The following is an 11,794-nucleotide window of genomic DNA, read 5'->3' on the forward strand; positions in this document are numbered from 1 at the left end:
AGAAAAACTTAGGTGCTACCTGAGTTGAACATATTTTTGTACCGTCTAAGTGGTTGTCTTAAATATAACCTAATGAGATGTATGAGTATTGACACTAGTTTTGAAGAAGGATCGTGGGCTATAGCTATTCGTTAAACGACCACGTTAGCCACCTCAGGTAAGAAAATATGAATAAGAGGAGAGAAGAAGAATAGAGGTTCTAAGAAATTTGATTAATAAGCTATTCCTAGACGTAAGTTAATATAGTGTTATCGAGTATTAAAGAAATTTCTGTCAATACATTTAAAGCTTCCACCTCCCCCATATTAATTTCATGAGGGAAATTTCTTAGAACCTCTCTTTTTTATATTATTATTATTATTATTATTATTTCTTACCTGAAATTTCTTTGAACTTCTGTCAGTCTGCCAATAATGCTATGTCCTATATAGAACCTTCCTCTTTATTGGTGCCCAAGAAAAACGTTTTCCTTGCTGCCCTATCTTTGAGAGGATAATTGTGCTATTAATTTCAAAAGAAAATTATAATAGACAGCAAATTAATGAAAAATATTTACCAATATAGCACCATTTAAAAATAGTTATATATATGGCAAAAGTTGATCAGTCGCCTTTTAATTTTTTTTAATTTCCAAGTTTGTCCTTCTCTATTTCTCTTTCTTTTCTTTCTTTCTTTTTTTCCTTTTTCTTCTCATTCCCTCGTGTTCTTCATTCTTTTTCTCCCCATTTCTTCTCCTCTCCTGTCGTGTGCTCTCCATTCATTTTTTTTCATTTGACTTCATTTTTTTTTATTGCTTACTTTTACTTTTTACTTTTTTCTTCCTTTTCTCTTTGTTAATTTTGATTTTCTACTTCAATTTTTTTCATTGCTAATTTTTTGTATTGCTTATTTTTAATTTTTAATTAAAAATTAATTAATTGAAAAAAAGAAAGAATTAAGAAAACTAGGTTCCGAACCAAGAAACTGAAAAAACTATTTTTCTCAATTTCTCACTACTACAAAAAACATTACTTGGGACTTGAAATTTAGAAAGTACTCGATGTTTTTATGAAAAAAATATCAATTAATATGTAAAAAGTTCAAAAATAATGAAAGAAGGCGGAGGATGGCAAAATTTTTTGGATTTTTTCACACTGATTAAGTACTTGAGATTTTAAAAACATCAAGTTTAAGTTTGTTTTCTTGTCATTTTTAAAACGTCAAGTATAACTAACTTTCTTAGAAACTGAAAAATCCTCGCACGTGATTTTGGCTTCCCTTGTTTATGGAAAGAAAATCAATCGAAAGAGTGTACACACGCTCGCGCACTCAGTTCTTCATCTTCCCATCGTCTTCGAAGTTTTTCTCAAAAGTTAGCGTTTGCTATACAATCGGTTCCTTCACACTGCCATCGGTGGTTCCACGCTGATGCATCGATAACAGTACTGGCATGCCTCTATAGGTTCATTTCACACATTTCGATTTCACTTGCTTTCTTCTTCGTAAAATGGATGGTATTCCATTTGTAGTTTAGGTTTTCAATTCTTTGTAATGGATGGTACTCTCTCTAGCTGATGGTTGTCTCTATTTTCTTGGTGGTTTTCTCTGTTTCTCTTCTACTGTTGGTCTTTGTTTACTTTGTTGGTCTGGTATTATTTGGAGATTTTTGGTGTTGTTCTTGCTCAAATGTGAATCACAATTTGGTCCTAAAATGTTTCTTTGCTCTTATTTGATCTTTTATTTATATTTTTTTGGCGTTATTCTGCTCTAAATTTTACTAGAATGTTTGCTTGGTCCTAAAATATGTTTAGTTCTTAAAAGATAGAATTGATTGGTTTTATGAATTTTACATTGTAGATTCACCCCTAACTAGAGTTATGCATATACTATGTTGAGGACCCACTAAAAGCTAAAAATTTGATAGAATGTTTGACCTAGAGATACTTATGTAAATGCTTGCATTGAAAATTAATTAGTAAGTGACCAATCTCTTTAAACATCTCTAACTTCTATGTGATTTGGTAAACAAATCTCACTATCTTTGCTAGTCATCACCTAGGACATGACTTTGGTCAAAGTTGTCACCTAATTTGTTACCCACACTTTATTTGTGGAAATTAATTAGCAAGTGTCATTTGAAAGTGCCATTTTTTTTAATATAAAAGATATAATTTTATCGAAAGTTAACCATTAGTGGTCATCTTTTCTTACTGGATTTACAATTATGGATAAATCATGGATGCACATAAGTAGATTATCCAAACATTATGAATTGGGTGCAAAAAAACTTCATCAATTTTGGATTTTCTAATACAAATAATGCCTCTATTCGTTGTCCTTGTTTGAAATGTGGGTATTCGGTGAAGAGTAAAGTCGCAATGGTATTAGAGATCATTTATACGTTAATGGAATTGATTAAAGTTATAAGATTTGGTTTTAGCATGGTGAACAACTACCTACCTCATCTTTACGTGAGGAATCTTACAAGTTTGACACCTACATGTATGAAGATAATGATGTTGGAAGTATAAAAGAAATTATTGAAGTTGCTCATGAGGAATATTAAAAAGACCTAAATAAATTTGAGAAAATACTTAATGATGTTGAAAAACCATTATACGAAAGATGCAAAAAGTTCACCAAGTTATCTATATTAGTCAAGTTGTATAATTTAAAAGTTAGATATGGATTGAGTGATATTAGTTTTTTAGAACTACTCAAAACTTTAAAGGAAATGTTGCCTACTCCCATTGAGCTCCCAGCATAAAATGTATGATGCAAAGAAAACATTATGTGCACTGGAAATGAATTATGAAAAGACTCATGCATGCCCTAACAATTGTCGTTTGTATAGAAAAGAATATCCTAATGCAATTGAATATCCTGAACATGGTGAATCAAGATGGAAGTATGCTAAAAATACAAACTAAGGGAAAAAACAAATTCCTGCAAAAGTTGTATGATATTTTCTACCAATTCCACGATTTAAAAGGTTGTTTAGAAGTATTGACTGTGCTAAAAATTTGATTTGGCTTGCTAATGAGCGACAAGTAGATGGTACATTACGATATCCTGCAGACTCTCCGACTTGGAAGTTAGTAGATTTTATGTGGTCATACTTTGGTTTTGAACCTAGGAATCCTCGTTTAGCATTTTCAGCTGATGGAATAAACCCACATGGTGAAATGAGTTCTAAATATAGTTATTGACCCGTAGTGATAGTTATTTATAATCTTCCCCCATGGTTGTGCATGAAAAGGAAGTTCATGATGCTACAAATGTTGATATCGAGTCCAAAGAAACCAGCGGATGAATCGACATGTACTTAGCATCACTAATTGAAGATTTAAAACTCTTGTGGGAAAGTGGTGTTGAATGTTATGATGCTTATCAAGAAGAACTATTCAATTTAAAGGCAATTTTGTTACAGATAATCAATGATTTTCCTGCATACGAAAATCTTAGTGGATGTAGTGTGAAAGGGTATAAAGCATGTCCAATTTGTGGAGATAATACGTCTTCTATAAGATTGAAATATGGGAAGAAAATGGCATACATTGGACATCATAAATTTCTAGCACCCAATCATCCATACCGTTAATTGAAATATGCTTACGAGAAGAGGAAAAAAGTTAAATAAAACTATTCTACATATACTTTTCTATACAAAAAACAACCATTAATTACGTTGAGGTAAAATTCATGGTAGGTGGCAACTGAAATTTCGATGGGAAATGTTGAAGTTTCATATAACTTGAGGTGGATTGCTCATGGCCCTCATCCTTTTGTGATTAGATACAATAGTTATGTCATTAATGGATTTCGCTATCACACAAAGTCTTATGATAAGGATCGAAGTGTACAAAATAATGGAGTTAGTTTAGTGGTAAAAACAATGCAAGTGTTCAGTTCAAAAGCTAAAAATCTTATCACTGGAGATATGTCTTTTTATGGAGTAATACAAGACATATGGGAACTTAATTATAATAAGTTCAAAATTGCAGTGTTTAAATGTGATTGAGTTGAGAACAATAGTGGTATGAAAATGGATGACCTTGGTTTTGTATTAGTTGATTTAAATAGAACAGGTCACAAGTTTGATTCTTTTATACTAGCAACCCAAGGAAGGAAAGTGTTCTATGTTGAGGGCCCAAGTGACGTTAGATGGTCAATTGTGCTTACTCCACCACGGAGAGAATTTGAAGATCAATATAATGACGACGAACTTGGAGATACCATATTACACTGTCAAGGAGAACCCAGTGATATGCCAAATATTAATGGAAGTAATGATTTGGATGAGAATACATATTTACGATCGGACTGTGAAAGCACATAGATTCCTAAACAACATTTTGTGGGTGGGTTTTTAAATTATAATATTATATGTTACATCTAATTTTGCACTTATTGTTATCTACAAATACTACATTTGATTAATATGTATATATTACTTTTTAATCTTGGTTTGACAGGATCTTATACCACATGGAGCACACAGATTTAGAGGCAAGAAACGAAGACTTAGAGATTGGTGGAGATGATGTTGTTCAACAGAATGAAACAAAGACTAAAAAGAAAAAGAAGCAGAGACCTACCATTATGTTCAATGTGACACGAGTTAGAAGTGTCGGAGAGAGGAAACTAGTGGAATATAATGATGACGGAGTACCTATTGGAGAAAATGGGGCCAAGTTAAACTCCTTTATTGGGCCATGCGTGCATTACCATGTCCCCATTACATATGAAATGTGACACACCAAATATTTTTTTTATTTTTTTATTATTTATGTAATTTCAGTAATTCCTTTTTTTATTGAGGGCATTTTTGGAATTTTGGAAGTCAAGTGTAGTTGCGGGAATTTAATTTTTGGCATTGAATTTATTCAATTTGGAAATTAATGACAGGAATTAATTTCATTTTGGGAAGGAAAAGAATTTAATAGTATAAAGTAGAATAAGGAAAAGAATAAAATATAGTTTATTTTCTTTTCTTTTTTAGTATTATTGAGATGTAATAATAATAATTATTATTATTTTAGGTTATATTTGATCTGAGGATGTTGAGATGTATATTTATGTCATAGAACCATGTTGTGATAGTTTTGATGTTAAGACTATGATAGTGTCTTTACTAATTAGTTAGATGCCCACTAGAGTAGTTTATATGTTTCACCAGAGGTAGGCATCTAGAGGACATAGATGCCTAGCCTGACTCCGTAATGGGGTTACTTACTAAGTATTTTATACTCATCCTTTCTCATGTTGTTGTTTTAGGTAAGGGTAGGGACGCGTCGGCGAATGACAAGTGGAATCCGTGATCGAGCCACTGGGACCAGTTTTATGCTTCCGCTCATGAGATTTAGATTTTTTTTTTTTTATGTTTTTCTTAACTTTCAGTTTTGATGTTTGAAACTTACTATTAAGAATCGTTTTCAAACTTATTTATTATCATTTATGATTTATAGGTACTCTATTGTTATTTTAAATATTTGAATTTGATGAAAGTCTTTTGAACTTACCTTATTTATTTAGCATTTATTTCACCATAAAAGAGTGTCGTTTTAAATTCCATGCATGCATGTATTTAGTAACGGCCTAACTTAAGTCCTAGGGGGTCGAGTCGTTACATGAATGTGGAAACATGTGCCTGTTGAATTGAAGGATAAGATATATAACACAGTTGAGGTATATCGAACATGTCCTCTTTCTCTCTCTATCTTTTTTTCTCTCTATCAATTGATCATTTAAGACAAATATGAAATATAAAATAATTCAAAATGCATATTTGACATTTTTGCCATATTTACAAAATATTAAATATGGTTGATATTAATATGGTTGATACTCTACAAGATAACATATTTAAATTGTTACCTATTGTAGTTTTCCATTTTAATTTTGGATTGATTGTGGGTTATGTGAGTCCACAAATTGATATATATTTTGAATCCCTTAAACCATGTGTCATGAAAAGAACTAATTTTGTATAATAAATGTGAGTCTACATATTGATTTTTTCCTTCATTCACACGTCTTCTTCATATTTTCCACAGTTATATTCTTGAAAAAAATGTAATGGGTAGCAAATATATACCTATATATATAAAAGGATATTTGTAAATCTTGCAATAACTTTTTAAAATTGCAAATATAGCAGAAAGTTTTAAAGAACTCATTTTTTATTATTTTAATTTTAACCTCACTTGTATATCAACAGGTATATATTAGCTGATATACTTTATATTTGGTATATCAGTCAATGAATATACTTTATTTTTAGTATAATAATAAACTGAAATACTTTATTTTTTTTATATATCATGACACATTAATTAACAACTAAGTTATGGCTCGATGAGATATTTTTTAGGTAATTGGCAACTGATTTTGATTCTTGAGGATACATTGACAAATGTAAAACACGACTAAGTAGAGCAACAATCAGCAGCTAACAAGGAATCTACCCATGGGAGATTTTCTTCAAGTTGAATCATCGAGGAACCGATGTCTTCAAGGATTAAGTGTGTTTGTCTTATTTAATTTTTTCACTATTTTTTTCTTCCTATTTTGTGTGACACACCCTACCTTACTAACTTAGGACATGACATGTTGATAATGGATTTAGACTAAGAAACTCATTATTAAATTCTAAAAATATAGCCTAAAATAAGTAGCTAGCAAATAGTTTCTTCATATGTCTTAAAAAATAAAGTACTCAATTAAAAATCTTGGCAGAGTTTCTTTTAAAACCAAGATATTTCACGCATGAAAAGACAACATATACACTTCAAATATTTGTTTCAGCTCACATTATAGTTGAGGTATATATGGACTTATCCATAGTATAAAATTGCATAATAGAATAAAAATAAGGACAATTGCAATAGGTATCACTTTTAGAACTAATGATTAAGTGTATAACAATATTTCTAAAGAATTGCAAATATAGCAAAAATTATCGATAAGAGACTTTTTGCATTTTACCACAAATACAAACCTAAAATCAAATATACCAAATAAAGAGAAAGGAGACATTGTGTCCCATTTTATTAACTAGGGAATTTTAATATAGACCGATATGACCTACAAAGCCGTCAATATACTGTCTAATATTTCTTCCAGCACATGATCAGGTAGGATTTCATGGTGTAGTGGTAGTGTATCTTGTAAGTCTTCTTGCATATGCATGGTGAAAACTTCAGCTGGTTTGACATATCCAAGATGGTGCATCAAAATCCACACACGAGTTACCAAATTGCCTCCTTGTGTAAGCTGTTTAGCATGGTCGTACCATTCTTATTCACATGACATATGTGCAAGCAGCTCCACCCATACATTCCTTATTATCTCCCATTTCTTTGATTCTTCTACCATTTCAAGCTGCCTTGCAAGCCTACAACCATCAAATAACATTGACTTCCTTTGCTCTTCCTCACTGTGAATCTTCAACTCCAAGCTCAACAAACTCTTACAAGCATCATCATTACCTAATTTCCTGTTTTGCATATATTCAACAACATGGTCACTAGTGGCCTTAACCCTTATTCTACTCATTCCACTTGGAAATAAAGATGGACTGTCTACTAGAAGGTAAGCCAAAAAATTAGACAGCAATATGCTAGACTTTGATAATGCTTCTTCCCCTTGTTCATTTTTCGAAGAATGGTAGCAAATGTCGGTAGCGATGTGCCAGAGGAGGATTGTTTCGTCCAAATCTAATTTTAGGCTCCAACCAACTTCATTATAACCAAAAAACTTTTGCTTATTTACCTTATTGTTGTCTTCTAATTCAGCACCTTCCAACTTTTGCTTTAGTTGTTGGAAGATTTGTGTTTCAAGGTTATTAGGGATGAGTTGAGGTTGAAGTGATGAATTTGGCATGGTTTTGATGAAGTCGAGGAACTTGGAATAATAGTTATTGTTTATCTGTTCCAAACAATGACATATAAGATTGTATTGAAAAATAGACTTGGAGCATCTTCTTTTCTTGATGGACCATCCACAATGAGAGATGAGTTTAAAAGTCAAACGAAGAAAGGGATGAGAAGGGGATTGAGTGGTCAACTAGATTACATTCCAATCAGAGAAAAGAAACAAAAAGAGTGACCAGATTTCAAGAAACAAAGCTCCACAGAAGAGGAGAAATGCCAGAAGCACATAGATTTTAGAATATTCACTCTTATCAGTGATACAAAAGGTGACAATGGCGATGACAAGAGAAGAAAAGGTAATGAGACGAAAAAAACGACCACAGCGAGAATGGTTGATGGAGGCTTTTGTATAGAAAAAATCATACATAAACCCAAGCTCAAGCTCAATGATTTTGAAAGCGGATTTAGAGTCAAATTTGTCATAATAGGAAAGGTGGTGTTGGTGATGGTCATAAGTGGTTGGACCTAAACCTACAAATAACCGTTTGTCTCTGTTGAAGAAGTGGAAAGCAATGTGCAACATTTGAAGATCTAGAAGTTCCTCCTGATGGGTAGTGATTGGAGGTGGAGAAGGAGCTAAAACGGCCAACAAATCTTGCAACCGTTTGCTAGAAGCAGATCTCATAGCTCATATCTTCTCACCATACTTGATTACCCCAGCAATAAAAATGGGAAAGGCCACATACTTGAGATCAGAAGTGGGTTACTGGGTAAGCAAGATGTATAATGAAGCAAGAGTTTGAGAAAGCATGGAAAGAAGAGTTCTGAGCCAAAGTTGGTTGTCTTCCATTGAGTAGGAAGTGATAGTGTCGGAGCCACCTAAATGAAGTAGTAAAAATGGAGCGAAGAAGGCTCTAATGATATATGTGAGATCTGAGGATTGGTCATAGCATCCATTACCATATTGATCCACGAGTATGCCAAATAAAAAATTGGCAATCCAATCAGCAAAGGAGTATGCAAATAAGAGAGACGAGCGAAGGAATTGGCTTGAGCTATATTTTCTTTTCAACCCCATTGGAAGTAGAACCAACTGTATACATAAACTTAGAAGTAGAGAAACAGAAGGTTCCCATTTGTACAACACAACCCAAAAACTAGATAGAAACATACTCATGGAGAGAAGAAGACGATCTATCAGAAGGAAAAACAAATGATAAATGAACAAGGGTGTATGTCTCTACCTTTGTGTTTTATTACTCATTTTCAACGTGTATTATCTGCTAGTCCTCACCTACATAGATGAACTATTACCTTGTGTAGGACACAATGATGATAAATTTCCCATAGGTTAGATACTTTCACTTTTAGGTTAAAATTATAAAAAATAACTATCATGTTTTGACACAGGCCTTGAGTAGCAAAATCGCCAACCCCAAGTATACGCCTACTATCGCATATGCATTGACTACTATAAACATATAATAAACTCAACTAAAACATGAAATTACTTAAAGTTCGTTGATAATTTTTGAAAATCACATAAATATTTCTCTTGAATCATATATAATCATCCTAAGTTTCATAAGATTCCATAATATTTATTTAAATAATAAAAATATTTATAAAATAAACTACTTGTTGATTTAATATCGATCACACTTCAAGTCGTAAATTACTACAATTTCAATTCAAACGAAAATTCCAATAATCTCATGATTTATATTTTTCAAAATGAAGTAAATATAAACCTCACTCCAATAATTTATTAAGCCAAATCTTCATTCTTACTATTGTCTATTAGTCAAAACTTGGAATTACATTTTTTCTGCCATCCATTTATTGCACTTGTACTATCCAACTAATTCTCTTGAATGTTAGAAACCAAAATTTACACTCCAAGAATTCATCTCATCCCACGTGAACGACAACAAATTTAAGGCCAAAAATTAACTGCTTTTCAATCCGTACCAAGTGCTAAGCTACCAATTCATTCATCCTTATCATGCCACGTGGCAATTCACTTTTTGCTTTTGTTTTACAGTTTTTCCTCTCTTTTTACAATTTTTTTCTCTTTATGTTTTTTTTTTTTTCATTTAAGTGATCACATTTCTTTTGTTTTCTTTTTTTAATAACTATTTGACAATATTATTAGAATATATATATATTTGTAAAATTAAAAGTAACAATAACAAATAATACAATACAAATAAATATTAAGCCGTAAAAGTTTATTCAAATTTATTTCCTTGATCTAATGTTAGATTACAAATGACTAAAAATGTGTCTAATGGTTTATATAAATTTTGGGGTCAAAGTGGCTGTTTTCACAATGAACGCACCGGTAAAAATGATGCTCTAGATACATGTGGAGTGCTGATATTGTTTACATATTACGTTGGCTGGGGTTGTTTTGCAACGAATGATGAATAAATTAAAATGGATAAAAATAGGGTAAAAGGATATAGGATTTCTGACGTTATGGATTCTGCAAAAGATAATTTGATTAAAAAAAGTCCAACTGGGTTGGGTATTGAATCTAATATCGATGAAACTTTCAAAATGTTGAAAATATTGAGGTCGAGGCTCTAAATGTGTTGTCAAATGTTATTGCATCTGGGATGGTTAATGAATCTGAGGATGTGGGAAATGAAGATGATCGTATCGGAATGATAAAAGTAACTCGAGTAAAGCAAGTTCTAAGAACAAAACTAAAGATAACTTATCTGATAAGAGTGAAGAGAGTGAAAATACTCTTAAGAAGGAAGAAGCGAGTAATAACCCCTCTATTTCTGTTGATGATTCTTCTTATGACCACGTGCCTATTAGTCGGTTGAAGCAAAAGGGTAAGTAAAAGTGTGTTAATGAGGGTGTTGGTTCTCCAAAGCCAAGTACTCAAAATGTAGATGTTATTTATTCAGAATGGGTTGATGAAGAAGAAAATGAAAATGTGTTGGAAAAAGATCCTCAGGATATGCCTGATAAGGATGTTCAGAAAACTGAGATAAAAAAGAGAGTGAAAAAAAATGATGTTCTTGTTGTTCCTTTAGACAATATATCTTTTCACTCTGAGAACAGTGCTAAGATGTGAAAATTTGTTGTTAACGAGAGAATTGTTATAGAAAGAGACTTGTCTGAACAAGCTCAAGACTATCTAGAAATTATGAACTTACTTGTGAAGGTTGATATTGTTTACACTATGTTGAACCTTAGGTCATACAACCTTAATTTGGTTCGTGAGTTTTATGTAAATCCCTCTCACTAATTTAATAATGCAGATAGCTCGGACTACAAAAAGGTTCATGTGAGAGGTCACTGCTTTGTGTTTTCAGCCTTTGTCATTAACAAATTTTTGAATCGACAAGTTACTAAAGATGTTACTGAGCAACGTCCGTCTATGTCAAATATGGTCTTTGAGCTTATAGAGGTTGTTAAACGTGATTGACCTAGGCAATCTCTTGCTTCCATCAGATGTATATCAAGGCTGTCGGTAGTGCCATGGATAGGTGGTGGAGTAGTCTCTCTCGAGCTCTATCTCCAGCAAAGCTCTGGTCGTCATTCGAAAAGGGTTGTGAGAATGAAGAACTCTCAAAGACTACCTGTTCATGCTCTCATCTGTGATCACAAGAATCTGCCTAAGGTAGAGACTCGGATGCTTTGAATTTAGGCTTCAAGGCTTTATTTATAGATTTCGAACACTGACAACATTGGTAATCCCATTCTGAATTACTGCCATTTCTGACACAGTAGGCGAAATGTCATCATCATCTTATCTCTTTGATACTCCCAAGGTATGTGTTCATGATTGTTTCTTCTGAAGCATCAACGCATTCCGCCCACTTTGCGATCAACCTTCTATCGCGGTTATCACTCTGTAGTTGCAGCATTCCATGCGACGAACTGGTCTTCATGAAGATCAGTGCATGTGATCAACTTTGTGA

The 11,794-nt window shown here is 32.5% G+C and overlaps 1 pseudogene; it reads right to left on the bottom strand.

Moving 5' to 3' along the window:
* Positions 1 to 6,895: 6,895 nt before the first annotated feature.
* Positions 6,896 to 9,030, bottom strand: LOC150037917 (uncharacterized; annotated as a pseudogene).
* Positions 9,031 to 11,794: the final 2,764 nt, after the last annotated feature.

This window comes from Benincasa hispida, chromosome 2, assembly GCF_027475165.1.
Source record: "Benincasa hispida cultivar pf3 chromosome 2, pf3_genome.v1.1, whole genome shotgun sequence".
Classification (NCBI taxonomy): Eukaryota; Viridiplantae; Streptophyta; class Magnoliopsida; order Cucurbitales; family Cucurbitaceae; genus Benincasa; species Benincasa hispida.